At 38.7% G+C, this 27,183-nt stretch overlaps 1 protein-coding gene across 1 annotated transcript in view; it reads right to left on the bottom strand.

Annotated features, from left to right (window-relative positions):
• LOC119698151 (poly(rC)-binding protein 3-like) overlaps window positions 1–27,183 on the bottom strand; it is a 507,654-nt gene that overhangs the window by 371,096 nt on the left and 109,375 nt on the right. Inside the window, exon 2 of the mRNA XM_038129760.1 lies at window positions 22,483–22,620. The gene's annotated coding sequence lies outside the window, so the exon portion shown is untranslated. The remainder of the gene's footprint in view (window positions 1–22,482; window positions 22,621–27,183) is intronic.

Raw genomic sequence — 27,183 nt, 5'->3', positions numbered from 1 at the left:
CAGATCCACGTACTTTGTTAATCTACCATCCATCTGTTAGACAATTATAGCATTATCCAATAAAGTATTGACTATGTAAGTACAGACAAACAAGAGAATCATGTGTCTAATAATTAACATGCAGGAGGGGTTTTTTTTGCATAAAATAAGCCACATCATTTTATTAGTGGTGCTCCCCTAATGAAAGCACATTTTATCATGGACTGCATTCTGTAAAATATTTATAGGTCAGAAAAAGAGCACATAAAGGCCATAAAAAGAAAAATAATATTAATCAGTGCCTTCATTAGTTGCATGCAGATCATAGATGTTCCTGATGCTAATTGTTAAAAAGTGGGGCATAACCAACTCAGTTGTGAATTCCCCAGTGCAGACACACAATTTTTACATTTGTTGGAGGATACAGAACTCATTAGAGGCAATGAGTCAACAATCAATTTCAAAAAAGAAATTTGACAAGATCTGGGAAAAAAAGCCTGCTATTTTAATGCTAGAATTACTATACTTATTAAACAAAACTCTTTAAAAATGGAGCAACTGTGGTAACACATTAAACAATAGAATCTTGATTCTCTTCCTCTCCCTCCAATCATCAAATACTGAAGAGAAGCTTTTGTTTAAATTGCTTAGTTACTGCCAAGTTGTTTACTGACCTCTTAAATTTTATGCTACAGCATGCTGCTGTGGTAAAACTGTAAGCACAGATGAAATAGCTGCCTTTAAAAGCTTCTCCCCACCCCCACCTGCCCCTCATTGTATAAGAAGCACAATTCACCAGAAGACTACTAAATTCCATATTTTTAAGACAAGGAACAGCTGCAACAGGCTAGAAATGAATTATAATGAGGCGCAATGCTCCTCCTGAAGGGAAGTTTCCTTCAAGTACATCAACTTACCAATTACAGTTGCAGAAAACATTCAAGACTGAGATGTGAGAGCCAGAAACAAAGAGGAAAAAAGAAACCTCACTGACCCATTGCTACCTCTGCAGCAGAGATTACCTGCACGCTTAGCGGTAACAACGCATAGGGCCAGAGTGTCAGAACAACCTGTTACTGTTCTTCTCTCTTGGAAGAGGAACATGTCATAATGAAGACATGAATGGCACCTTTTATCACTGATGAAATCTGCCTGCTTCTCATATATGCTGGCAAATGCTAGGAACAGGCATAATTCCCTTTGGTGGAGTGCCTAACCGGTGTCAAACCTGATTGGTCTGCAGCGCTGTGTCTCAGAGCAAAAACATCTAGCTAGAAAAACATGAGTCACTACACCTAAACACTTAATGGTTATTACTAGTCTTAGGTCAAAACACTTGGTGCTATCTGTGCTTTGCATAGAGGAGGAAAGATTTAACACACTTGGGAGTAGGCTTGGGCTCAGGCTAGCCAGCTTCACCTTAGTCCCTGGGTATTGTATTTGCAGGGAATGTCTCGCAAAGGCAGGAATGATGCATCTGATTTTGTGTTCTTAGAAGGCTAATTTATTACTTTATAATACTATTCTATATTAAAGAATATAGCATACTATAGTATAGAATACTACAGTATCCTAAAGAATACAAAAAAGATACTTACTCAATGCTAAAGCGATAATAATGAAAACTTGTGACTCTGGAAAGTCTTGACACAGCTTGGCCCCAATTGGCTAATGAATCAAAACAGCTCACACCAGAATTCAATAAAACAATCACCTGTGGGTAAACAACTTCTAAACACATTTCAAAGGAGCAAAGCACAGGAGAAGCAAATGAGATAAGAATTGTTTTCTTTTTCTCTGAAGTTTCTCAGCTTCCTAGGAGAAAAATCCTGGGCAAAAGAATTTTTTTCAGAGAATGTGAATGCCACGCCTGGGAAGGTGACAGAGCAACATCTTGGAAACCATTTTCAAACAGACAAAGGGTACGAAGGTAGTCAGCCTATATTTATGCAGAGGAAATTATGCTGAGCATCTCATCACCTTCTGTGATGTGACCAGTTCAGTGGATTTTGTTTGAGCGGTGGATGTTGATTACTTTGACCTTAGTAAGGCTTTTGACACAGTCTCCCATAACATCCTTAGACATGTTGACAAGGTGAGGGTTAGGTAAGCAGGCAGTGGGGTAGGTGGGAAAGTGGTGGAGCTGCCAGTCCCAGAGAGTTTTGATGAGTGGCACAAAGTCGAGCAGGAGAAATGCCACTAGTAATGCACCCCACAGGTTTACCCTGGAGCCAGTAGAGTCAACACCTTCAGTAATAACCTGGATAACAAAACTCAGTGTGCCCTCAGGAAGTCTGTGGACAGTAAAAAACTGGGAGGAGTGTCTGATACACCAGATGGTATTAGTCTGTGCTATTCAGCAGGGATGTGCTGCCATTCAGCAGGACCTAGACAGAGAGCAATCTAATTAACCTCAACAAGGCAGAGCATAAAGTCCTGCATCTGCAGAGGCACCATCCCACCACTACACGCTGGAGACAAAGTGTCTGGAAAGCAGCTTTGCAGGGGACAGCCTTGGGGGTGTGGTGAACCACAAGCCAGCAGTGTACCCTCATGGCAAAAACTCCAACAGCATCCTGTCCTGCTTTAAGGTAGGAGCAGGTCTAGTAACCTGCTCTTACACACTTTGCTTGAGCAGGGGGATTGGAACAAAACGTCTCCAGAGGTTTCTTCAATCCTCAACTCTTCTGTGAGGCTCTACGTGAGCAGAGATCTAACTAGCATTGGCTTTAGTTTGCTGAATTATTTTAAACAATATAATGAGTCACACCTAGAGGTTTTATTCAGGTCTTTGGCCATACGGGGCAAATAAGATGGCTAAGAACACCTTATTAACTACATTAAAGGCATCAAAGTTAGAAGCATGTCATAGGGGTTACCTCCAATGAGTGCCACAATTCAGACCATATTGAGGCTCTTTCATTGCTCAGTTCTGCAATAAACAAGAGGGAATACTCAATGTTTAATCTGTGGACCCACAACACCACAGGAGCAAAATCAAGATTGATATGTTCCATTCTAGAAACAGTACCAAATAATTTATTTGTAACAACAGAAAAATACTTCAGCATCAGCACTATTTTGTTCTTTATAATCTAGTGTTGTTTTGTCTTCTATTCTGCAAGCACCCAAGCCACAATTTGTCAAGAAGTTTGTACTAATACATTGTTATACTCCCTGAAATGGTCCAAAATTACTTTTCTGGAACACGCAACATTGCAGCACTAAGAAACCAATATTTTTCTCCCTGTTTGAGATGGAAACAAATACTCTGCTCATCAGTGAGACTGTTGTTGTAGATCCATAAAACACCTGACATCACATGCCAGCTAGAAGGGAGGGAAGAAGAGCAAGATAAATAGCTATTGTGATTTATAATCCCACTGAACCCCAACCCAGGCCTTGTGCTCACTGCTGAAGGCAGAATCAGGCTGTTACTCTTAGGGCTAAGCCCTTTAAGAAGAATGAGGAAGGAAAGTGAGTGGATAAAAGCCAGGCTTTTTCTTGCTTTTGTGTTTGTGTGAGAAGCACACGCTTGCTCTTTCACTGGACTGTTAAATATCAAGTTCACTGGAGAAGTAATTGACTGGTATGGTTATAAAGGAGTCAAAACTCTGTGCAAAAATCACAGTCTGAAACCCATTTTCCCTTCAGCTTACGTCAAACACTGTATCTTAAAATTGTTGTTGAGACCACCTAATTATTTAAGAAATGATGGTATGTCCAACGGACACAGAGCAGATGGCTCAGATCTCTGCAGGGGCAGCAGTGCTGCACATCTGGCTAGAGCAGATACTACTGCTGGGGAGAAGAAGGAAGAGTGTGTAATGGTAGGACTCTAGAAATTCAGCCAATAAAGTAAATCAAGAATAAAATTACTTTCTTAGGGAACAACAGCATCCAATGCCACACAAAATCTGGCCTAAAAAAAAACGCATTAGGAAAAGGCAAAAGGTAGTGTGGAATTACTCAATTTACTAATGGAACACTAATTTGAGAAAATTCAATTTAGGAAAATACTTTGTTTGGTTTCAGTAATACTCACATTACTTCTTTATAAAACAGTAAGGGTAGCTTTAAAGCTTCCTGAAATGGGGATTATTAGTAAAATAAAAGTTTCCCTTGGAGAAATTCAGCAAGTATCTTTTTTCTCAATTATAAAGGCAGAAGGGAACAGGAAAGCAAGAAAATCTGGGAGATAACATCGAATACAACTGTTCAGCTTGCCCTAAGGAACTAAAGCATTGTAATAAAACATCTGTGAATTTGAAGATGCGGGATAAAAAAACCCAAAGTGTGAGGGACTTCAGTTCCAAAAAATTAGCAGAGACTTTCATGTTTGCTAGAGACATATTTTTAGTGGACCATGTTTTTTAGGAAGATGTTTAAAGTGAATAATGGGCATGCAGTGTTTGAAGATAAAGCAGGACTAAGTTCCTCTTCCACATCCTCATTTGAAAATCACATAATCTCTGTAGTAGAATTAATGGAAGGGAAAAACCTCACCAACAGAAAACCCTTGAACTAGCATTAGATTGTTTCCTGTCTCCAAAATGTCATAATCACATGCATTGCATTATGCAGAGTAATGGGCTAGAAATAACAAGTTGCTGCGTGCTTATGGTAAAGATGTGCTGCGTGCAAGTGCAGAACAGATCTCACAGAGAGAATAGGCTTTAAACAGTAAAATGTGGAACAAAGTCTAAGCTTAAACCAAAGCCACTAATAATTTACAATACGAGGTACAAAACATTATAGAAAACACCTGTGCTGTAGACAAGTATCAAAATTAGCATGAAACAGCAAAGATTGTATCAATTTCGTATTCTAAAACCAGAAGAAAAAAAAATCTATTACGCTCTTAACTGTGCATATGTGAATCTAGAGTTAGAGCTGACATTGATGTTATTTTGTACATTGAGGCTTAACAGGGAGTACTATGGGAAAATAGAATGTGAGAGCTTTTCTATAGCTTTGATAGATTTTGTAGTTAAAACATGCTCTATTACAAGGCTTCAATTGGCCAGACAAGAACAGCTATTTCACAGTCTTAGAAGATTTAATAGCTATGTGCTAACACTTGTTCCATTTATCTCAGAGGTTGCCCAGGAAATTTATTATTATAATGCCAGAAGGGAAGTTGGAAAAATATTGCAATTGTTTTCTTGGTATTTCAAAATAGGAACAAAAATAGAAATGTGAACACTTTATTGAGGCCCTGAAGTATACTATATAGCACCTGTTAAAAAAATAAAACCAAAATAAATAAAAAATATCCATCCTTTTATTTCCAAATGCAATCTGTCCACATACTTGGTAAGAACTGCTGTCTTAACTAAGGTTGAAATGGATCTGATTGTTTCTCCTTATGTCCTCTTTCAGGGTCTTACAGGAAAAATGTAATATATTTTAATATTAACATTATGTCCCAAGCTGCTCATTGAAAAGGCAAAGATGTGACAGAACAGATAGAACTTAGATATTAAAAAAAGAAAAATCTTACTTGTTGAGGCCTCTCATTCCCTCAGTGGAAGGAAAGAGGCAGTGGCTAGTTTGAGAGAGACCAAACAGGCAGTCTAGGGCCTAAAAGACCTGGATGCCTGCTCTCATGCAAGGTCTCCTTTGCTTTAGGTTTGTTGATTGGCAATGAGCCAGTCACTCACTGTTATGACCTAAGCAGTATATGAATCGCATGTTTGGACTTCAGAATCACAAGGATGAACACTTTCAATACACCAAGCCACTAGGAATGAGGCTAAGCTACAGCAAATTTGGAAATTTCCACTCAAAATGATTTTTGTTTATATACCACAACATTTAGACATCCTAATCACAGACCCCACAATATTTGATCATGTGCAAACATGAAACAAAGGCATCCTTAGTAGCTGAAAGAGATTTACATTTCCAGTTCTAAGAGCAAAAGGTGGCTCCAGGTTCTGCAATGAAGCAGAGTTATCAATGTTTCTCCTAGCAAAGCAATGTGAATCTATTTCTGTTCAGCAGAGACTGTCGTTTAAGAGGCATTTCTAAAAGTCAAGTTTTGAAATTAAAAACTAGTATGGGACCAGACCACACAACATAGAGGGATTTTCCATGCAACAACACATATGAACCAAAACTCACACAGTCTCTAGGATCACAAAGACCTGGAATTGTTGGAAAAGTTTTTTACATTAACAGTGGCATGCTGTATTTAATGTAGTGAGAGCCAGGTGCTAACTTCCCACTGCCTGGTACATACATTCTAAAGATATCAACATTTCTTGTGAACTGACAGAAAAATGCAAACTCCAGCTCCTAAGTGTGGGTCACGGGTCTTCCAAAGGAACAGAAAAATATTACAGCTTTTGTTTGTGCAGGTATGGCTTTGACTGATCTAGGCAAGGACATATGCAGGTTGTGAAACTCCAGAAAACTCCTTTTACCTGTACTAAAAGCAAAAAATACACATTTTGAGGGCTTCTATGGCTCAAAAAATCCACGTATATATACTATGCTGCATCAGCCTTTAGAAGTTTGAAGTGAGGTCTGTTTTTTGTCTTGTAAATTCTCTCCCCCATCCCACTGAGGACTAGTGAGTGGCTGGGTGGGGCTTAGTTGACAGCTGGGATTAAATGACATCAAGATTCTGGCAAAAATCTTGTACATTTACTCTGCTAAAATCTGCATTTAACATTTTCAAACTTGAGATGCCTTTATAATAACAAGCAAGTAGCAGATATATATTTTAGTGAGGAAGCACTATTCTTGTTTGGAAGTTTTCATAGGTAGGTCGCATACTCCAGTTCATCTTGAGGAGATTAAAAAACCCTTGACAACAAATAGGAAGGAAGTGTAAAACAACAGTCATACCACAATTTAGTAAGTAGTCTCCCATGTGGTGATCCCTCAGAAAATTGAGAGTACACATGGCAGTTTCATGTACTACAAATAACCCAGACCTTATCTTTTACTTTGATATTAGACTTTTAGAATGTATTTTTCTTATTAATACTTAATGAACCTTTTCAGCAAGGGAGTCATATTGTTCTCAACTGATGTACAGTTTATGAATACTAAATCAGTTTAAAAGTTAAATTACCTTTGATATACAAACTAACACTTCAAAGAATAAGTATTTTTATATATGTATTAAAAACAGGGATTAATAGTTATTTACATTTGTAAATCAATCAAAATAATCTAAGTAGCATGTAGTCTAATCAGCCTATACTGTTAGCAACAGCTATCTCATATTAGACAGTTCATCTTATGACCACAAGGATCTGGGTAGAAATTGTGCAATAAATATTCTGCCAAACATACTGTTTAATAAAAGCTGAAATGCTTCAGTAATGTTATAATACTTTGACTATCATCTTTTATATTTAATCAATAGGACTCAGGACAAAAAATAGCCCTTTTGACATGAGCTAATTTTGAACTGTCCAAAGGTTTGTTTTCCTTGAGCACAAAATTACACCTTTCAAAACATCTAATAATTTCATAGAACTCAACCAGAATGATCCACACTGCTCCTCCATAAAATATCTGGAGATGTTATTGCAAATAGGTTTTCTATTACATCTCCTTAACCTCTTCAACTTAAAAGCTTCAGTAGTCAAAATATTTTACACCTGAAGTAGCTATCTTAGTTCCTTGTCCTCATCTCTTTCAGTAGGAAATTATTACTTTTGTTTTATAAAAGAAAGACTCTGTGGATTGGCTTCCTTCCTCTTTCATAGCTGCACTAGTTTTTGCAATGTTCTTGTCTCAGTATTGCCTGAGGAGTATCAGTACCTTTCCAGCTATTCAAAGGTAAGAAAATGACACCGCAAGAGAGAAGCAGAGCACATTGTTTGTGGGGAAGCTGCTAAAGGACTAAAGAAAGAACCTCACATGGTCAGACTTGGGATGCCTTCGGAGATCTTCAAGTAACAGATGTAACAGTTTACATATCTAGCCTGTATTTTTACATATGTGTATACAGACACATGATTCTGAACTTACAAATACATAACCTGCAGAGAGTATTTTAAATTGTTTAAATCCAAAAAGTTTGAAATTAAGCAGTACTATAGAACAGAAATAAGTATATGCTGAAGTATGCATTTCAGATTTGATAGTATCCAATTCCCTTTTTCAGATATCTGCTGTGTGAAATATTTTTTTCCCTTCTGGTGATTTTACATTGATGAGTAGGATTTGTGGTGATTCCAATGCAGCAAGAAGCCCAAATTGTTATATTTGTCCATGGGATGAGAAGGAAGGCCCTTTTGTCATACCATAGGAGAAGGGGTATGACAGAATAACCTGATAGGGCTTGATCTACACAAAGCAAGGGAAGTATTTCACCTTTTCTGTTCAAGACAGCATCACACAAACCAGCAGTTATAAGTTGGACTCACAATGAGTAGGATGACTCTAGCTCAGAGTCTAAAGCTCTGACTAGAGCTAGTTTTAAAATACACCAAACAAGTTCACTAATAATGGCAACTTCCCTTCCCTGAGTTGTTTAAAATCCAGCAAAACAAAGCCAGTATGTTCCTAACACAGTGTTATAGGTCTGGAAAAGGACTTTAGGGCAAGGCCTGTTTTATCAAAGACAAACCTCAAAGGTGGTCTTCTGAAGGGTAGATAGTGGTGCTTGGACTGCAATATGGGTAACACTGGCAAAGAGATGGATAACACCGGCATTATGATCCCGGGAGACTCCAATCCTTACAACACTCATGATTACAACAGATATTATTCTCAAGGTAAAAGATACAATAGCACTGAAATCCCACAAGTCCAAGTTATAAATGAATTAAACAGTTCTCTTTGGCAGTTGCTGAACAGTTACTCTTCAGCAAGCCATAAAGCTTTCATGAAGGTACAGCCAAATAAGACAAAATGAGCTCTCATCATTTTTAGTTGGCTTAAAAGTCTTCAAGTAAGCTGCCAATAGAATGACTGTGAAAAGTGTGGTAAGAAGTGATAGTGAAATAACTCATGTGAATTTGGTCCAACATCATTAGACTGCATAGGTGGTGATGGTAATTAACAAGATCCTACACAGGGTCTACAAATTGAGCAGAAACATAGTATTATACGAACCACACCACCCTAAAAATTATTCCTGAGTTCTGCAACTATGGGAACAACAAGGATAAAGAAGTAGAGAAATTCAGCAGTGACATGAGAAAGGTCTGGCAGCTGCCTCTAAGTGGGAGCACGGACTGGATGGCATCCATCAGCTCTGACCCCACAAAAACAATTGCACAGCAAAGCCCTTGCATGCCGAGTCAAATGGCAGAGTTACTTGTGGTTTAGGATGACTCAGTAATAAAGTTCGTTTTGCCCATTCCTAAACCATCAAGATGATGTTCAGCCATCATATCAGCAGATGTAAATTAGATTAAAGTTATTATTTCAGAAAGTGCAACTCTGCCTCAAAAATAAACAAATGAATATTTCAAAACCTACAATGTGGCAAGACAACACTTCATTTGTACCTTGGCAGAGAAACCTATTAGTGAGACCTCCACTTATATGGGATGGTGTGAGCAAGTCAAAATATCTAATCCTGAGATCTTTCAACATCGTCTGTGGAATTTCATTCCCTTTACATTTCATTGCAATAACAACATTTCCATGCATTTTGAACATGCCTACCACAGAATAGAACTGTCTGTCACACCTTGGCCCATAGGCTCTGGGCTGTCTCAGCTGCACTTGCTCCTCTTATTCATCTCCCCTCTCTGTATCTGAGCAGCTCTGAACAGACAGTCTGCAAACGAAGGAACATGCTTTCCCTTTCTCCAGCAAAGTGAAAAGTGCATCCTAGCCTGAATTGCCCTCCAGCCCTGAAAGACTAATATTTCTTGAATTAAGGACCAGTCATTCCTCTGGGTGAGGAATCCCACTTTGGGCAGGGGATGAGTGGCAGGCTAGACAAATTTTAAAGTACAAGTAGACTCATTAGGTCTTACAATCACCACTGACTACCAGGACACGTGTTGGAGAAGGCACTTTTCATAGCTTTGAACTAGCTTTGAGCATCTTCCCTGATATAGTGCTTACAAGGCTTGCAGACAGCTCTGAAGAATTTCCAAACAGGCTGTTACAAATAATTCTGAGTAACTGTCATTCAGTAAGATTTTACAGACATTGTTGCCTCCTTAGAAAAAAGATTGATGGAGAACATTAAATCGATACAAGTCCAAGCTTATCCTTGGTTTCAGTGCAAGATTGAAAACCAGGCTTCAAGCATTTTGAACACCTTTGTACTTTTTTTGAACACCTTTGTACTTTTTTCAAGGTCTGCATTGCACTGACCAAGCTTGAAAATTCTTGAGCTGCTCTAAGTCCTCAAAATTATGACTTGAGTATTATCTAGTAGGTAAGATAAAAGAAACCATTTTTCTACAAAAATAATTAAAAAGAAGGTTTTATGCTGTCTGGGGTCCTTTGTCTACCTCCCTATTCCTTGACAGCAGCCAAGTCCCACTGCCCTGTCTGACATCTAATAGATGTCATTAAAAAAAACCAAAAAAACAAACAAATTTTTGGGAGACTCTTGTTTTGCCAACATTGAACTCCCACCTTCAAGTCTTAGAGGAAGTTCAAAGTTCTTTACCTTTTGCAAGATTCAGCCAGAATGAGCCCTCCAAAGCCACTGATTCAGAAATATATAGAAAATAAGTCAATTTAGTACAAACAGGTCTTAGCTTTTGTCTGTCATAAATTAGGACCTAAGATGTAGTAAGATTGTATTCTAGTGGGTTCCCATGCAGCCATAGAAATCAACATGAATTACCACTATAAACCAGGAGCTAATCTACCATTCAGAAGAATTAAGATTATCCTAATAAAATACAGAAATTCATCAGTGCAAGTCACCTTAGGCTTCAATGGTTCTGAGATTTAGGGTGCAATTCCTTTTATCTGAAATTGGATGACTAAAATAGGTCTGTTTCTCTCTAGTGACAATACAGACAGCCCAAGGTGGCCTCTTCCAACATGGATGCAGGAAGAAAGATTACTCTCCCCTTACTCAAGAAGTCTGCAAGCTCAAGTCTACAAGTCTAATAAGCTCTGTCTCCATAGGAGAGCCCAAGATGTACCAATAAATGTTTTTATATTAGGAAGCATCAATACTGTATAAACTCTTGGAAAAGTAATTTTGAAATGCTGAGTGGTAACAGTTTTACACAGCCTAAAACAAGAACAATTTAACAAATGAAGAAAGTAGACAGAACACCTAATTGAAATTGCCAAGCAACAAAATTTACCTCTTCACCTCACTTACCTGAAAAGACACATTTCAAAGACCTTAGTTTGTCAACTCTCACAAAAATAAAACCTCAGGAAGTTCCACATGCAACAAAGAGGCAAAACCATTTAAGATAAAAGGCAATATCAGCAGTAAAATAAATATGAATAAACTGTCTTTCAACTTGCCTTAGTAAAAAAAAAAAAAAATTAGAAGGAATTTTCACAGAAACTCAACTACAGAATAGCCAGCCTATAAAAGGGCAAAGAACCCTGTTAAACTGAAGATATACCATAACCACCTTCTCAGAGATTTGCATATTACAGCAGCTGTATTGGCAAGAGCAAAGGCAGGATTACTTAGGAGGTCCCTTGCAATCCTATGCTCCTAATTTGAGTTTCTACTAAAGAGCAGAGGCCAAGCTGATCAGAGATGAGACAGCATCCAGGACTCCAACATTCAAGTAATTCTTAAACAACTTCAAATCTCTCCTCTTCTTTCCCCATCTCAACCCCTTCTGCCTTCTCCTTACCCTAAGCCATTAGTGCCAGGGAGACTAAGCAGACTTGTTTTCTGCAATTAAATCACCTCTGTCCTAATAGAAAAAAATGAAAAAGACAGCTTCCAATCCCTCTTCCTTCATTTAACGCAGAAAGAATGTTATACATCCACACAACAGAAAATAACATAAATACATCCCAGCACTACCCTTACTAATGCACTATATGATACCTCATTTCAAAGCTGAAGGACAACACAGACAACTCTGGTAAAACACTTCCTTTAGGAAACTACACATTATTATATTTACTCACCATAACTAGCAATCAGATATAATCTAGGAAACACACACTACTTTCCTTTGCAATGCAGATTTACATTAGCAGAAGAGTTTGCTTACCTTACTTTAGCAGAGCAACACAGCATAAAAAACCTCAGTGCTGCCTGGCAGGCACCAGGTAAGAACTGGCTGTAATGAGAAGAGTTATTTCACCTGGGCCATACAGGAAGGTTCTTCTCCTCTTTGGGAGGATAATCAAGTATCAGAATTAATGAAAGCAAAGCAGCAGCACCTGTGAAGGTGGCGCTGACATTCAGAGAAATGGATCCCTAAGGAAATTTTCTAAGCAAGACTGTATACTATATAAGAGTATATGTTACCTAAGTAAAATAAAAATATAAACCAGCTGCAATCTCTACACTGAGGTCTGGGCTACTATAAGAGTAGTAATATGAAAATATTTTAGAAAAAAAAAGTATGAATGTTCATACAGCAACTTTTTTTTTTTTAAACCCCACAAACCTCAAACCTACTCCCATATCTGAAGAGCAGACAGCACCCAGAAGCACGCCTAATCTTCAGATCCCATGTGGTTAACTCGGGAGAGGGCTGCCATGCCACTGCCACTCCTCTTGGAACTCCCTGCACTGCTCTACACTATGTTCAGGAGGGAAGAGGCATAGACTTCAGGTGCCTGTAGCTGCATGAAACCTGCACAGGGAGATGCACACGCAAGGGTTGATGGTAAGAGGGGTAGAAGATGTTCTTCTGTATGACAAAATGCAGAAAATATCTCAGCTATGGTCTGGTGGGGAAGACATGAATTTGAAGGGACCAGGGGATTGTGGATGGCTGCTGGTGGGAATAGGAGTTTTGTGTGGCATTAAGGTGGTGGATACCACCACCAAGGGGATGTGTTTCTGCAGTGCAGCTAAAGGTGTTTACACTTCCCATTTGACTAAAGGACAACTTTCTTCGGGCAATTGCTGATGGGAAAAGTCATTATTCAATGGAGTAGGAAGTGACTCAGGACAGCAGTCATATTACTTTAACTATTTTGGGTGAACCCAGATCGATTTCACTGACCAAAAAAAATCACATTACTTTTAGCTAAACTCTATGACAGAAAGCAGCAGTGATTCAGCCCATGTTGTAGGTGAAGCCTTCAGTGCTCCTGTAAGAAGATGGTGGTGGATGGTTTGTGTGAGTTGTAATTGCAGGGGGGGGGTGTTTGGATAACTAACCTCTCACTAAGCGGCTCCTGGGGCCAAATCACTGAACCCAAGCAACTTACCAAAATAGAAAAGATGAATAGGAGTGGCTTTATATGATCCACTCACAGCTTGAAACTAGTCCACAACTCAAAGAAGACTGTACTGACACCAAGTGACTCTCATTATGAAGAAAGAATATGATGTTATAAATAGGAAAGGATATGGAAAGTATCCCCTCCAAAATGTTGCTGACTCTGGTGAGTAGGTATACAGTGAATACATAGGTTATTTCTGAAAGAATGATTTTTCAAAAATTGCACACTTAATGTTTTCTGAGATGCTAAAAAGAATCATTGCTGCTCTTAGCTAAGGTCTTCCCCCCTAACTGCAATACAGCTGCTATTAGCCAATTCCCCTGGCCTCACCAGCTCTCACAGTAATCTGAACCTAGTATAATGTTTTTCATTTTGGCTTTTTCTGTAGACAAAATCAGGAGCATTTCCTTTCTGACAGTATGACACAGGCTACAGACAGCCTGGCGCCAAAGCTTTCTAAAGATCAATATATTTAATGCATTTAAAGTCAGTAAGATCTCCCAGGTTAGTCCCGGGTTGCTTGAGGAAAAAGAAAGCCAAAAGGCTGGGGAACACTGAAGATATAGATTCATTTTTTCATTTGCTTATTTAAGGAGCTGTCCATTTTAATAAAAATTATTTAAGTTACTTTAGGTTTAAATTTAGAATATTTTTCTCAAAAAAGTTTTGATAAGCATGGAGAAAAATTTAATGTATTAAGTGTAGTCAGATACACTGAGACACAGGCTGGTGGGAGGCTTGTTTATGTGTATAAAGACAAAAGAGTGAATAAATGCCAAAGATTGTGGGAACAAAAGTTATCAGTCCCCTCATATCAATTTTCTTTCTGCGATCTCCCAGATTTATTTTTTTCACTTGGATATTGCTTCAGTCACTCTGGCCTTTCCCACTGGCTTTCCTCATTTACTTTAGTTGCTTCTCATTTTCATTAACCTCTGATCTTTATTGCTCCAAATGCTATTTTTGCTTGTCGATAAGTTTTACTGCCTCTTAAATACAACAGCCACAGGCAATCACACAAGTGAGAAAACCAGTCATTCTCCTATGAAGTTCACCAGAAGTACTTTTCTTTCATTCAGCCTCAAAAATTCCATAGGCAATTCCATTTACCCTACCTACTTCCCACCTTCCACTCCAAAAAAGTGTCTAACAGGAAAAAATGAATGAGCCTCACCAAAAAGCTGCCATCCTTCTGAGTCTCAGTTCACACACCCTAAAAGAATTATTATACATATTAAAACTTAAAAATATAATAGAGAAATTGCTACCTTGCTGTCAATCTTCAAAAGATATTAAATAATGGTACCCCAAGTTTGCTATATGTCTTGCAAAGCAGAAGCATTTTTGTTGCTTACAATTGGAAGAGCAACTTAATAAACTTCTGTTCTATACACCACATTGGGCTGCCAAAACCAGTGAATGAAATCACATTTTCTGCCCTAACACAGTATTAACTACAAAGCTCACGCACACACTACTTTAAATGCAAATATTAATTATTTCATGCTAATATTTTAGCAGGAGTGAGTACAATTATTTCATCAAAGTAGATGCAATGGAGGTAAGCAAAAAGAAGTAGCTGTTACTGGTTTGTGGGAAATAAATTTAGTCTTCTCTTGTATGGATTAGGTGGTTAGAAAGAGAAATGTTGCCTTTCTGTTACATCAAAAGGTCTGTGACCTTTTTGGTAAATTCCAGTACACTTGGGCTTCCTCTCCAAGTCCAGATTAACTCTACAATATTTGTGAAGTTTACAATACTTTTAATAGGGTTTTTTATTGAAAATCTGGGCGTGAGTTTCAAGGTACTTCACACAATTGTTAAAGTTAACATCACTTTGCTCTCTGAGTGCATCCCATTCTGCTAAAAGTTGTCAGCCTTGATATGTTATAATACTACAAAAAATTTGGTCCATGCTATGAATTCCAGGACAGTCTGACTATAACAGTTCTTGGGAATGGCATTTTATTCCTTTGTAGCAAGTATATGCTATATATTTGTTATATATGTATAATAATATAAATTATATCATCTGGGTACAGAACAGTAGAAGAGGAGCAAACCAGAGTAACAGCTTCAGTTTTTTGAATTGTTGTCTTGAGCTTGAAATGGAAGAAACCAGCTGTGAATATTTCACCCTGGGACCAGGTCTGCCTGATGCCATGTCAGAGGTGTAGGGCAGCAGCCCAGCTCCCTGCATGTCTCTGCCTATCCAGTCAAATTGCACATGCTCTGCTCCATTCAGAAGCTTTATGTGGTACCTATCAAAGTTCCTAAAGAACTCAGTGATCAAAAAAGTGATGATCCCCTCTCAGAAAAACTGTCTGCTTTGGGCCCTGAGGCTTTTATGCCTTGAGGTTCTTGTGATGGAGAAATCCAGCCTGGAAACAAGTAAGCAATAAAAATTTTCACATTAATTCACTTCACAATGCTAACTCTCCTCTACATAAACATCTCAGTGAATCAGCTCTTCCTAACTGCTTGCCCCTGCTACTCAGCAATGCACAACAGAATATATGCATTTTAGAAAGCAAGCACCATTTCCCTTGTGGCCATTCTTCCTTGTGACCTAGAGGAAGCAGTTTTTGCCCAAGTTTTCTGAAGGAACGTCTGTAATATAACATAACGCTTCCATGCTAAAAATGCAAAAATATGTACAATGAGAATAAAAAAAGATGATTTCACTTAAACAGGACTTCAATCTGAGCTACAAAGTTTGTTTTGAACTTGCATTTTCAGGGATCTCAGCTGTACTCTTTTGCGTCTACATTACAGGCCTCAAGCTTCACACAGTATTTCCTAGTCGATGAAAATATCTGTTCTAGCTCTGAAGTTTAAATATGACATATATACCACTGTAGCATCTAGGGAGTCCAAGCAATATGGCTATAAACTCCTAAGAAGGGATAGGCAAGGAAGGAGAGGTTGTTGGGGTAGTCATGTATTACAGGAAGTGTTTTGACTGTCTGGAGCTTTATGATGGGTTGAATGTTTATGAGTGTTTAGAGGGAAGGCCAACAGAGCAGATATCCTGGTGGGATTATGTTATAGACCATCCAACCACTTTATAAAGAATATAGCAGGGGAGGTTTACAATGCACACTAGGAACACTTTTTCACTGAAAACACTGGTGTAAGTTGCCCAGGGAAGTCACCATCATTGGAGGTATTTAAAAGACATGTAGATGTGGCACTGAGGGACATGGTTAAGTGGTGGACTTGGCAGTGCTGGGTTAATGGCTGGATTTAATGACCTCAAATGTCTTTTCCAACATTAATGGTTCTGTGATTCTAATACTGAGTCAGGCAGAGAGCAGAAAACATACTCTGCCTCTAAATTTTTTACTCTTTTATATGCTAGTACTGTGTGTAAAAGCTCCAGTTCATTCCACTGGCATAAGGACCAGAGGCCAATTTCCTTTCTACTGTATATTGGAATGGCTCAACCAGTTGACTTCAAATAGCCTATGCTATTTCATTCCCGTAAGGATTTTGCCCCAAGGGTCTTGCTAACACTTTTGATCAAAAATACTAAAAGGGTAGTAATCCTCAAGCTCAAATGAATTTACACACTAGATTTCTATGGCTCAGAAGAAGCAAAAGCAGTTCAATCTGCTGTGAAAAGCAGGGATTTGTCTAAAAATGAAAAAACCAAACAAATAGTGGTGTGAAAATATGCATGTATATGAGGGTTCCAAAATATAAATTATTCACTCCTAAGCATGGAGCTAAATATTATGGATGGTATCCCATAGCAATGCTTTTCTGGAAGCTTCTCATAAGGAAGGCAAGTCCTGAAATCTTTAAACTGTGACTCATGCAAAGCTAAAAACCCACTGAAGCCACCAGGACCATCCACCTTGCTGTGGGGTGACCTCTACCTCTGCTTCACAGTGCAAGACTAGAAATCTCAAGCATCATAAGGGGTAGCTAATACCACACTTATTTATTTGTACTCATAAAATGAATTACATCAAGAGACTTTAAATACCAGAAAGATGTGAACCACAGAATCACAGAATTGTTAAAGTTGGAAGGGACCTTTCGAGATCATCCAGTGCAACCCCCCTGCCAAGGCAGGGTCACCTAAATCAGGTTACACAGGAATGCATTCAGGTGGGTTTGGAATATCACCAGAGAGAGAGACTTCACAACCTCCATGACCAGGCTATTCTCTGGGCAGAGGATGCTCTGACACCCTCAATTGTAAAGTTCTTCCTCATGCTGAGGTGGATCTTCTTGTGATTTTATTTATGGCCATTGCTCCTCATCCTGTCACTGGGAACCACTGAAAAGAGGCTGGCATCACCCTCTTGACACCCGCCTTTAAGATATTTATATGCACTGATAAGATCCTCTCCCAGTCTTTTCTTTTCTAGACTAAACATCCCCAGCTCCATCAGTCTCACCTCATTAGAGAGATGCTCCAGACCCCAAATCATCTTTGTGACCTTCACTGGACCCTCTCCATCACCTCCTTGTCTTTCTTGTGCTGAGTAGCCCAGAACTTGTCACAGCACTCCAGATGTGCCTCACTAGGGCCAGCTAGAGGGGCAGGATCACCTCTTTTGACCTGCTGGCCACACTCTTCCCAAAGCCCAGGATCCCACAGGCCCTCCGGGCTACAAGGGCACTGCTGGCTCACGGCCAACTTGTCATCCAGCAAGATTCCCAGGTCCTTCTCTGCAGAGCTGCTCTCCAGTGGGTCACACCCCAGCCTGTGCTGGGACTTGGGGTTATTCCTCCCCAGGTGCAGAACCCTGCACTGGCCCTTGCTGAACCTCATCAGGTTTGTCTCTCCCCAACTCTCCAGCCTTTGAAGGTCCTGCTGAATGGCAGCACAGCCCTCAGGTATATCTGCCACACCCCCCAGTTCTGTATCATGAGCATAAGATGGTACAAGACAGTACTTCTTTAGGCCTAGATTTATTGAACATATTTAATGATAATTCTGAAGAGGAGATAATAACCAATCACTAATTAAGTAAGATATGACGAAAGCTGTAATGAAATTTTGAGTGAGGTCTGATTCAAATGGGGACTGCAATAGCAGGGAAAAATGCCAAACAGCCAATTAAAGGTCTGGTGATTGAGTAGAGCAACAGGAACTTCTCATGTGGATTGCCAGATCTCAAACTAGCTATTATAACTCAGGGAAAAATCACAAGTTTAATGTGAACAACTCCTTTCCTAAAACAAACACGGATCTGCTCAAAAGACATCAATATCAGCCTCAAAAAATATTAAGAAAGGTCGTACTGGAGTTATGGCTTCTTATAACTTCCTGGAACAGCATTTTCTCACTGTTTACCTACCTTAAAAACAAAACAAACCAACCAAACAAACAAAACCCAACCCCCAAACCAAAACCCAAACCCAAACCAAAACCAAAAACCCAAACAAGCAAACAGCAATGTAAAAGAAACAATAAGAGCTGAAAAATGTTATGGCAATGAAAAATTTGCTCAAAAGACAAAGAGACACACTAAAAACAAAAGACAAAACAGAAGTTCTTTTTTACATAACCATTTCTCAAGAAAAATTATTTTTACACTTTTTATTCAGCTACAATTTTGTAAAGATCTCTTAAAAGTTTCTACTGTAATCATTGCAGAGCATTAAAAGAAATGGCCCCTGTGTTTTCAATGAGACAAAGAATAGGAAGAAACACAATAAAATTAAAAAATGGTAGGGAGAATGTAAAATACAATACTTTCAACAGAGCATAATTAAACTGTGTTAAACATTACTGTGAAGTGCATCTATAGGTCATAGTTAGGTTAAAACATGAAGATGTCAACATATTTTTTTCTGCTCACGTTAACAGTACTAGGTGAAGTTAACATGAATGTGAACTCAAACTCCCAACCAGAAATAAAATCTAAGTCATTTCATCCTGCAATAGTCTGGAAAAAGCACTTGTGTGAAGTTACTGTAAGATGAGATTCTTAGTACCATATATTGGTAAGAGAATAAAACTTATTTTCTTAAGTAGGTCCTTGATCATAAGGAAGTTAGGAGCACATAAAAATTTACACATCTACATATGAAAACTGCCACCAAAAAATTCAATTCTCACTCTATCTTTGAAGTTCCACCTCAGCAACAAGATGTTCCAAGTTCAAGAGCCTTTGTGAGCCTGAAACAACACCTAAGTCTCAAAATCTCAGGTCTGGCTTACTTTCTATGGTGCAGCTGGAAGAAGTAGTATCCTGTAATACACAAGCATAACTTTGAGCACTCACTTGAGTGTGAGGAATCCCATTTCCAGGCTCTTTCCACCTTCAGGCAGTGTAGACACTGCTTTTCCAGCAGAACTACAAGCTCTTTTGGAAAACAGGATCTGGGACTGTTTTACTAGACATACTACAGCCCTGCCAGAGTGAAGTTGCAAATTTCATGCAGCTGGAAGAAAGGAGAGAGAGGATAGCACAGCCCAATGGCTGGGCAACTTGGAAAGGGAGGGAAGAGCCATCAGTTTCACACAAGCAACAAGGTCCCACATATCTGTTGGGCAGCTGTGGTGAGCACAAATCCTGATGAGTCCTTTTTAAAAAAATCCTGCTATGGGGACCTACCTCTGGAGAAGAGCCCGGACTCCACAGCCTGTAGGCACTGGACTCTGGTCAGCCTTTGCTAAGGGCTATTTCAAGGCTCTTTCTGCTGCGTTTGCAGGTTTCCACCCAATTCTGGCATGCACTACAGAGGGAGATTGTGTGTCCCAGCTCCATGTCTTTATTGAGCCTTCCTGGGACTGGCTACTGAAGACACCTGTTTCAGCCCTAAATATGACAGCAGAGAAGCACAGAGGCTACATCCTGCCCTTTGTTCTCACCACTAAAGCATTGCTGGCCCAACTATGTAAACACGTCACAATTCTCCCACCAACTGCAGTGGGAAATGTATTGCATCTTCTATGTTTTGATTTAACTCTCTTCTATATCTTGCAGCTGAGAAGAAAAGTATTGTCCTTGTGACAAATTTCCTTACTGTAATAATACAGACACTAACAACAATGAAGGGAAGAATAAACACTAGAAAAGAAGTGCATTACTTAGACAAAATAATAAACCATAAATCACTACAGTGACAAGATTAAATGTGAAACCTCTAATTACACATTTAATCATTTGCCAACGTCTTATTTTCTTGAAGTAATGTTCATGAAGCTTCAACAAGATTTGAATTTGAGACTGATTTTATGTGTGAACTGCAAAAACAATGCAAATAGAAATGGTGTAAAGACTAAAAAAATATACTAACTTGTATCTTCAGCTATGCTTACATCTTACTGAAAGCCTTTATTGCTCTCAGTCACACTGGCCCTCATTTAATGACATCACAGTGTCAAAATACATCAAACCCATCTCTATTGCACAGATATGATATAAAATAAAGACAATTAAGGGGCAAGTAAGTGTTTGCTTAAAAAGCAAGATACTGTATTAAAACAAGAGAGTGTAATAACATTGTGGAAGACACTGTTATTTGAGAAGTGTGGACAAACCTGTGCCCCCAGGCTGTATCTGCTCCACTGCCTTTTCCACAAGGAGGCAAGAAGCAGCTGCTAGAGCAGGAAAGTGTCTCATCAGCATCTGAACACCTTTTCCTATGGATTTCAGAGCCCAGAAACAGAGAGCAGGGCTGGTTGTTGCTGTTGGGTTCAGAATGGCCAAGGGAATTACCTGATTTCTGTAAAAATTCTGCACACCAAAGTCATCTTCTAGCACACAGAGGAGTACTTACTAAAAACAAGGTAACCCAAAGCACAACAAAATGCGAAAATAGCAAAAATATCCTTCTTCTAACTGGAACATAAGGCAAAGTCATAAGACAACCTTTGCATTTAGACAGATGCCTTCAAGGAATGTGGAGTCAGAAAGTGCAGACTTTCACCAAAGTCAGAATATTGCTTATATGCTAAGAAAACCAGCCCAATATACTGAACACATCACCTAATATGAATTGTAAAGGCACTGTTGTACTGCTAGGTTTTGCTTCTCCTATAAGAGAGCAGTTGGAGTTGAAGGAAAAACCCTCGAGTGCCTTTTATTTTGTTTTATCATGTTGTAGGCTTTGGTAAATTGTCTTATGGTTCCTAGCCAGGGTGGATCTTCACACAGCCAAAACTGTAATTCAGCTGCTTTTTTCCTCTCTAAGAACAAATTTAGACTGGGCCTGGATTGCAGGGAAGATGGGTTTGCTGTACTCATGATTTTCACCCCAGCAGAGGGGACAGGAGCACAGGGGGCCTGGCCAGTGTTTAAGGTGCAGAAATGTGCAGGACCAAATACAGTGGAGAAGCATCAGCTACTCCAATGGAGGAGGGCAACATTTTTATGATGTCTTTTGTGGAGACAAAAACCACCAGACAGAGAACTCTGAGGTAATCTTCAGGTCATATTCTCTTCCACGTTTGTCTATTTCTATTTGCATCATCCTTTTGAAAAATAAATCATCCTCTGTACATGTGGATCTTGATTCCCTTAAGTTGGTTGTTGGTACTTGACAGAACCCCTGACTCACTGCTGTGAACTGGAGGAATGCTCCAGAACCTGCTACAGTCTCTGCTTCTACCACCTTTTGGAAAAGGCAAAGCCAGAAAGAAAAGGGGATCATTTAATTAGGTTCTGACTATTACATAAGGCTACTGCATGTTTGTTTCTCTGCTTGGTAATTTTTTGTTTGTTTTTATTGTGTTTTGTAAACAAGAAGAAGTTGCTTATGAGAAGCAGGGAACACAGGCCCACATCCATGGCAATCTAAGTACAGTCAGCACTGGGAAAAATTAGTTTTCTTCCTTTCTTTTATTTTTTGAATCTCTTTATGAATCATGAGGAGTTTGGACTGATTCAGTAATATATTTTTCTGTTTCACCTACCACATTTGAAAATGGCTTTGATAGCACAGCAGGCATTAACCCCCTCCTCCCTATATAGAACTGCCTGCCTATTAAATCCACTTTCAGTGCTTAAACTGAAACTATAGGAGGTGTTTGGCTTAGTACTTCTGAATGCATGTGAGGCACCAATGTCAGAGTCCTGGAAACATAACACATTTTGATTCTCTTTTTCCCAACAACTACTGGATAGATAGTTCCTGAGGCAATGCCCAAAGCAGGCTCTCATTGTATATCTGACAACACGTGACTGAGATGACAGGACATTTACTCACCCTGCCAGCCAGATGGTCTGTAGGTCTTTGGAGTTTTTCTCTCTGTCTCTTCTCTAGTCCACTCATGCATCAGGTTCCTTAGAGATATGGGACAGCCAAATGAATTTACTTTTCTTGCTCTGGGTGTAAGATAGTTACCTGCGACAGAGAGGATAAAGAGACCAAATGTGGAGTATGAAGGCACTGGAACAATAATTTCCGTAATTCAGGTAATTCTTAGCTCCTGCCTTCAATAGTATCCAATACTGAGGAATGAAAACCCCAAGAGTTGATTTAAAAATAAGCAACCAGGAGGAATTACTGTTTAGTAAGAGCCCAAATTTTTTACACTGCCTTATTTAGCTGTAGAGAAATGACATGTGTGAGGAGAGTTTTCAGTGATTTAATTAATTCTACTGGTTAACAGATCACATTTCAAATATATACATTTAGTTATATTCATTTACTTTTAGTTTCTATCTCACTGTTCAGATACTGCAATGATCTGTTCTGAAATATTAATTCAATCTCACCATTCTGCACATATTGTCTTCCCTGTACCTTCTCCTAGCTATTGTTTCTACTGTTTTTCACTCCATGATGTCCAGAATGAAGATTGTTCACTGGTATAATGGCTCTTTTTTAATGCCTATAGACTTTTCCTCTTCAAGGATGAACTGCTCAGACCTAAATATGTTTCAAAACTGTGACCAAGCATTTCTGCATTTCTGTGTCCCTCTTTTCCTCCCTGCACCACCAAGTAAGCTGAGGGCCACCAGTTCAAAGCCATCATCATTATCATCATATATGTCACCTTCCTGCTCCATTTCGTTCAAAAACACATCTGGCAAAGAGGTGGAAGAGACTTTGGAACACATGTACAGATCATATCTGCTACAACCCCTGGACCTCAGTAAGTCAAGGACAGAAAAGCAAACATGGAAACCCCAAACATGCTGCAATTAAGAGCATTTTAAAAAGCAGAAATGGGTACATGTGTGGCTTTGTAGAGCTCCCCTGAATAAATTTTCTGTTTTGTCAACTGAATAGCCAAGATACAGGAGTGAGTGAGGGAGAAAGGAACCAAGAATAGGTCATTATTTAATTGCCTCACAAAGTCTAAAATACAAAGGACTTTCACTAGGGGTTACTTTGGAGGTAAAATTGGAAACTTCTCTTCAGAGAGTTTTCTATTAAAGGTCATGGGTATCAAAATCTATCGTCTCACTTTAGATCAGTTATAAAGCTACTATAAATAAAGTCTCCTATACGGTACATTGTCATTGATTCCCACTTCAGTGTAATCAGCACTGCAGACACAGGAAATTCCTAAAATAAACGGCAGTATTCTCTACTTACTACACTTAGAAAGGAGTCAGGAGCTCTGTATTTATATTTTAGGATATGCATTACAATAAATAATTAATTGTAATTTAAGATATGCATCATACTTGCTATAGAGCAAACGATTTTATTATCATTTCAATGAACAAATATACTGTATCAAAATACAGTGTAGCTATGACAACAGTAATTCCTAGTTTACCACAGGCTTTACCACTAAGCAAATTTTGCTGAATTTTTCTTGATAATAAAAATGTGATAATTTGCAAGCAGTAGTGTTAGCATTTACTGTTCTTAGAGCTAGGCCAGTGTCTTCTTTGAAAATTGTAAATACATCAAAATATCTTTCTTGAATAAAAACATCATACAGCTGGAAAATATAGTGTCTATTCTACTGAAGCTACTAAAGAACTCATGTGGTAACTGCTCCAAAGTTCTGGGCAAAAAACCCCAACAAAAATAAGAAGATTAAAAAAAATCAAAATACTGTAATAATTTTACATGCATGCAAATGAAAAATCATGCTAAAAAAATCCCTTGTGGAAATAGATTGTTTTGATATCTTTCACTTTATCCTATATATCTTGCTGAAAAATATTTGGGAGGATGAAGATGGGAGTAGGAAGAATGACATGAAAAATATAAAACATATATTTGCATCAACTTTTTTGACAGCTCCAACTGAAATGTGTCTCCTGAAACCCAAGACAGCAAAAGGGGCCCAGAAGAGGAAGCTGCTTGCTGAAAACAGCTCCCCCTGTGCACTGGGACCTCCCAGGTTGCCAGGTGGGAAGTCATGCAGGCACAGCAGATGGACACCACAGGATGAAGAGGTTGGGAAGGCTACTTCAGAGCAATGCAGAACTTCCTTGTTCTGGACTGCTTGGATGAAACTGGGGAAACCAGACCTCAGCTGGATTTGAAACTGGTGAGGAACATGAGAAATGACCAGATGAGCTTCTAGGGGAACAAAAGGAAGTCTGCGAAATAGGCTGTTGGGAGAGGCTGGCAAATCTCCATCCTTGTAGATACTCCAAATTCAGCAGAACAAGGCTGTGAGTGATGTTATCTAATTTTTTCTTGCTTAGACTAGGACATTGATGATACCCTCCAGAGCCCTCCAGAAGTCTATTCTAACAGACAAATTGCTGTGATTCAATGACATAATTTAATTTGCTCACAGTTTTCTTCCCTGTGAATAAAAGGGTGAACATAAGAAGAAAAGCCAGAGGGAATAAAAAGTAAAATTTTACCTCATCTTTAATAATTTTCTCAAAGAAAGAAGACTGAATTTGAACAACAAAAAAATGCAAACAAGTAAAATTATTAGACAGCTACTAATTACAGATATATTTTATCTTTTACTCTCTATCACCTGTATGATTTTGTAAGCCATTCACCTTGTTCTGCTTTTTTCCTTTCACTGAAAGTAAGAGGCAATACACAGGACATGGAGATTTTGAGTCCAGCCTTCACAATAGGACTTGCAGGGGCCCTTCATTTCATCTGATATTTCCCTGAGCAGAAAACTTCCACTGTACCATGGGATGGCACCAGACTGCAGGCACTATAATTCTTCCAGGTGCATGGTCCATCTGTTTCTCCCTCTTTGCCTCTTCATGTTTACCCAAAAAAGCGCAAGAATTTAGCACCATACACTTTTCAAGCCTGAGCAAGCAGCTTAATTATTCAGACAAAATAGCATTGATTTGAAAGTGTCTGAACAAATGAAACTCAGGCTTGCCAACCTCGTTGAGAAGGACATCCAACCTGCTCAGGGAATTTCCAATTGTGTTACAGTTCTTGTTTCTTTCTTTTATTTCAGGGTCATTTTATGCAAAACAGAGCAAATTCTGGCAAAGCAATCACACAGCTGCTTTTGAAATCAGAGGAGACTTTGCTAAACAGGGAAAGACCTTCAGCTTCCTCTGGATTCAAGAGAACCCAAAGACAATACATGAATCAGGGAAGTTGACAGGTGACAGTGATAAAAAATAAAATAGTAGGCTCAATTCAGCACCCACTAAAATGAATGGGACAATTACGTCTGTGAATAAGCATGAAGTAAATATCACACTCTACTGTTGACTCCTTCTTGGACCATAAATTCAAGTCTCCTTAATGTCATTATGTCATTCCACAGGCTCATTTTTTAATAAGCCATGCCTTGTTTTCTTCAGTGTTTCCAAGGATAAGAATTTAGACAATAGACAGTCATCTTCCTCAGTAATCACTTTTATCATAGAGCCATGCTACAAAATAAAGACCTTATTATACTCCATTTACTAAATGTAGATAGGAATCAACTTCTTGGGCTATAAATGGACAGTATTATTTATTATGTTATTTGCTATAATAGTTGAACATGAATGAGTTGCAGATCCAACACTTATCCAAAAATTGCTATGCAAAAAGCCCTAAAATTAAGTTCTTGACAGATAATAACTAATGCTGTACACCCCTACTTTTTATGTTATGAACAATATGTACACTATATTTATGTAGGAGAAACCAGTATTTAAAACTCTTACATTTATCATAAAAATAGATTTTATTACAGAAAACAGTGTCTTGCCATAAGAGATTTACAACTGATTAAAAAGGATGGCTGATCCTAAAAAACTTACATGATTGCATGCACAGAAAACAGATGGTCTGTGTAACAGTAATTTGATTTCTTCCAGTAAACATTACTCACGATATAGAAAATGCTTATGCTGATCTACTCCAGAGTGATGTGTGCGCTTTGCCTCTCTCTTTAAATGAAGCCTGTAATTCTGTTCAAGAAACAACACTGCAGCTCTGGTTTCCCAACAAATCAAATAAAATCAGGTTGTCTAATGCATCATTCCTCACTTAAGAACCTGACAACACAAAGATTAATTTTAACTTTTTACTCTCCCAAAAGTGCTTAACATAATGCCACGTTCCCTAATCATTTAGTCCTTTCTGTAACACTTCAGGACAAAGAAAAGAATACTATTTCTGCCTTCATCTCTGAGAATAAGCCAAAATTCAATGTTTATTCTCTTCTGCTGCATCTAACATTCTTCTCCTTTATATAACTGCAGGTATACAAGAAGGAGGGAAAAGTCTTACTGGTAAGGCTTCATCTGTCCACCTCAAATTTTGTTCTATCTCTTGGATCACACCAAGAATGCTGCTCAGGGAAATTCAGCACCCACATTTCCCCTACCCAAGCTTTCTGCTTCCCAAACACTGTATGAAAACCTGCTTGCCTTTGTAAGGCAGAAAATCCTCATGGGGTTGTTTAAATCACTGAAGTTCTTGGAAACCAAACCATGGATGGGAATTCTGTCACGTGTTCATACAGGATAATGGTCTGGGGGTATAAAGGGTTTGTGTTGCCTTTTATAG

This window comes from Motacilla alba, chromosome 2 (assembly GCF_015832195.1).
Source record: "Motacilla alba alba isolate MOTALB_02 chromosome 2, Motacilla_alba_V1.0_pri, whole genome shotgun sequence".
NCBI classification, from domain to species: Eukaryota; Metazoa; Chordata; class Aves; order Passeriformes; family Motacillidae; genus Motacilla; species Motacilla alba.
This window is presented reverse-complemented; position numbering and strand designations above follow the sequence as displayed.